The 4,031-nt window shown below is 53.9% G+C and overlaps 1 protein-coding gene across 3 annotated transcripts in view; it reads right to left on the reverse strand.

The window, feature by feature from the left end:
- The window catches only part of PFKFB3 (6-phosphofructo-2-kinase/fructose-2,6-biphosphatase 3), a 24,542-nt gene that overhangs the window by 20,050 nt on the left and 461 nt on the right, over nt 1–4,031 (reverse strand). The window lies entirely within an intron of this gene.

Consider the following 4,031-nt stretch of genomic DNA (forward strand, 5'->3'; position numbering starts at 1 on the left):
TAAGTCATGTTTCAGTGCCGAGTTTCCGGGGAACTAATGGAAGACTGACGGCCAAGCTGTAGCTGTAGACAGGGCCAGCCCCATGGAAGTTCCGCGGCTGGGTGTCTACAGTAACCATGGCAACCTGCTCCCCTGCTGCTGCCAGGCAAGGGCAAACCACATGCTGCACAGGAAGCCCTGTTGTGACCCTGCGGTGATGCCACTGCCCAAGAAGAGCTCTCTGGGGAATGGGTCCATGTGATTGGCCCTGGACTGTGCTCCGCTGGACACAAACCCTCTCCTGAGATCACACCAGCCCAGACAGTCTGGTTGGTCCGTGTTAAGAATACACATCTAGGGACTTCCCTGGCGGTCCAGTTGTGGAGACTTCTCCTTCTGATGCAGGGCCTGTGGGTTTGATCCCTGGTCAGGAAGCTAAGATCCCACATGCCTCACGGCCAAAAAACCAAAACATAAATCAGAAGCAATGTTGCAACAAATTCAATAAAGACTTTAAAAATGGTCCACATCAAAAAAAAAAATCTTAAAAAAAAACAAAACAAAACATCTAAGTGAGCTTGCCCCAGGCAGGTGGGCTGAGGCTCTGTGGGGTAGGGAGACCCCAGCTCAGCAAAATCTCTTTTCAAAGCTCTTCTGGACTATGTGGTGGATGCCAAACTCATTCATTGCTTTGCATGCACATTTTAACTCGCGCCTAACCTCTGTGCAGCAAACGGCCCTCCAAACCCGACACGCTCTCTGGCAGAGAGCGAGGGATGGGCATTTTAGTGAATCAGTTGACAACACAAGAGCATGGCGGCTGAGAGGGTCTAGAGCCAAGCAGAGTTCAAAGCCGGGCCCTGGCACTTCCTCGGGCCGTGGACAAGTTTCTTGATCTCTCAGGGTCTCGGTTTTCCCTTTCTGTGAAATGCAGGGATGCTTCATAAAGGTTCTCGGGAGGATTAATCACAAGATAATATGTGTAAGATACTTGCTACGTTGGCCTCCATCAGCCATTAAGGCTTCATCATCCCAGACACGAGGGAACTAGGACCCACAAGTGAAGGAGGTCCCCCTGCACAGGCGGTGAGGGACAGACCTGGAGCTCACCTCCGTCTTTCTCACCCGCAATCCTTCAGTCCCTCCTTCCTCAATCAGTGGTTCTCAACCAGTGGCTGAACCTAAGAAGCTTTTTAAAGCCAGGATGCCCGGGCCCCACCTGCAGCAATTCTAACGTGGTGTGGGGTACCAGCATGGATTTTTTTCCAGAGTCTCCCCCAAATGATTTTAATGTGAACTCAGGGCCAAGAATCACCTCTATAAATTATAGTGGCCACCCAAGGATAAGGTGAGGATTTCTCTGGAAGGTTTCATTCCCTTCCTTCCCTCTTTAAGTTGGAAAACCATCAGTGGAGCTAAGCCCCTGCTGAGATGAAACCTTCTCTCAGCAGACAGTACACAACCTACTTTACAGAGATGAGGAAACTGGATTCTGAGTGGGGAAACGATAAGTAAGTCCAGACCTGTACACAGAACTCTCAGCTTTCTGTGATGACAAACAGAAGGGATCTCGCCAGCTCTCGCCAGTCGAGAACTTACTTCTTTGTACATTTAGCCGATTCACCAAGGCAGTAAGTCTCCCTGAGTTACGGTCTGCACTTGAAGGAAGCTACAGGTTTTGTAAGAAGCATTTACCACCATGAAGGTGTAGCAACGGGGCCCCTAACCGATGTGTTTCAGAGGTGGAAATACCACCAAACGAAATCAGTCTGGGGCTCTGTACGGTCCCTGTTTGACTGTTCTTTATATGTCAGCAGTAATGTTTCCGCTACCCTCTTGTAGTTTTCACATCTCAAGAGGAGGCTGCTGTATACCCCCAACTAGGACAGCACTTGGAAAGACGGGAACAGGTTCAGAAGGGAGAAAATCCACCTAATGTTCCGAATGACATGAAAGAAGGGGGGAGGGGCAGGGAGTCTGGAAAGACGCCAAGAAGGGATACCCTCTCTTCGCCACTGGATGAGAGACAAATTTGACTATATAAACGGTGACAGACGCTGCTACTTAAAATAATGGCATGTAAGCAGTAAATATCCAGGGTACAGATATTTTCATAGGAAAAAAACGTAACCCCACAGCCACACGCAGGAATTCCAGGAGGGGGCGGGGACAGGAGACTTAATCCATCAGCTTTAGCAAGCCCCCCCCCCCCCCTCCACCGCAACCTCAAGCCGTGAATTGTTCCGACAGGGATTTTCAGGCAAATCTCTCATCTGCGTGTGAGACGTGCAGACTGATAGATTCTAATGGATGGGTCTGTGAAGCCTGGAGGAAAAGCATGGCTGCATACTTGTGTCTCTCACAATCAAGCGGCTGAGCGGATGCCAGCCAATCTCAGCACCCCGGCACCGGCTGGACCTCCCAGCTCTCACCCCACCGTGAACCCCAGGGAAGGACTAAATGTGTGTGTGCATTTGTATGCGCATACGTACAGGCGTTTAGAGAACCAACCCACATTTGTATGACCCATTACAGTTCACCGAGCACTCCATAAATATTTTTTATTCAAAAGTCAAAAAGGCTGGGGCTGTTTCTGCATCTCGCCATCTCCCTCAGGATTTCAGGCGGGGCATTCCTCACTACCAATAGGTTTTACAGAAATACAACCAGACTGTGGTCAGCCTGTTCATTGAGCTATGTAAGAGCATACCTGAAAGGCCAGTGGAACAAGACACCTGCAAGGCCCCCAGCCCTCGGCTACCTTGTAAAGAAGCCCAGCTGTCCTTCAGGCTTCTGTAGCCCGCTGGACCAGAGGGGTCAAGCTGGTGGAGGAGCACCCCCCCTGCCCCCAGTGTGGGGAGCACCTGGCCAGGCCCCCATCAACAGGACAACCTAGGAGCACCCCAGGGCCAGCTCTCCCAACCTCCTAGGGCAGGTCCGGGGTTGGTGGGGGGCGGGGGGGGGTGATTCACACCTGGGCAAAGCCTGGGGAGAGGAGCTGTCACCGTGGCCTTGGTGACCATCCCCTGAGAAACGTGGCAGCAGAGAAGGTCAGCAGGCCACCTAGTGCCCAGGCTCTGTGGATGCCTAAAAGCCACCTGGAGGGTTTGCACTTGGGAGCCCACGTTTACCTTTCAGGCAACCTGACCTGACCTGGAGCAAAACACAGCTGTCTCAGCCTGGCCACCTGACAGGCTCCTGGGCAGGTTCCCTGGAGGAGGAGTGTCGCCTTCAAACCACCCGCACCACCCTTTTAAGAGGTGCTCTCTCCCTGGCTGGGGACGGAGCCCAAGGTAAACCTTCCCAAAGCATTTATGGGCCACGACGGACAGGGCGAGGAGGTGAACTGCCAGCAAACTCCGAGCTCAGTGAGTGTGTGTGCACACGCGCGCCCGTGGGAAACTCTGCCAACTGTGCAGTCACCCAGCCGCAGACACCGCCCCCCCCGCAAAACCTGCACAAAGGCTTGGTTCCAGACAACTCTCTTGCAGGCCCCAGCACAGGAGCTAGAGGTGGGAGCGGGGAAAGGAAGAGAGGAGGGAGGTAGACAGCAGTAAGGAGAGAGAAGACAGAGGTAAAAACCAGAACTAGAGAGAGAAGATTAGAAATTCATAGAAAGGAAAGAAAAACAGGAGATATATAAAGAGAGAGAAACATATAGAAAGATGGAGTGAGAGGGGGTGGAAATACAGAGGTTGAGAGATAAATATATAGGAGGGAAAGGCGAGATGGAAAGAGGTAAAAAGGAGGGAGGGAAGGAGGGGGAGAGAGAGGAGGGGAGGTAGCGACGGACAGAGAAAGGGCGCTGAGACCCGAGGAGGCGCGGCGGGCGCCCGGGAGCGGAGCCGGGGCCGGGGGACACGCAGACGTCCCTTCCCACGCCTCCCCGAAGCGGAGACCTTCTGCCGCGCTCCGCGCTTCCCCTCCCGTGCGCTCGCCGTTTCCGGGTCCCTCTGCGCTCCCGGCGCGAGCGGAGCGGAGCTCCGCGGAGACCGCGGGCCAGGCCACAGCGCCCCCGACGCCGGCCAGGGCAGGCGCAGCGCCCGGGCCGT

The sequence above is a fragment of the Lipotes vexillifer genome, unplaced genomic scaffold (genome assembly GCF_000442215.2).
Source record: "Lipotes vexillifer unplaced genomic scaffold, Lipotes_vexillifer_v1.1 scaffold7, whole genome shotgun sequence".
NCBI classification, from domain to species: domain Eukaryota; kingdom Metazoa; phylum Chordata; class Mammalia; order Artiodactyla; family Lipotidae; genus Lipotes; species Lipotes vexillifer.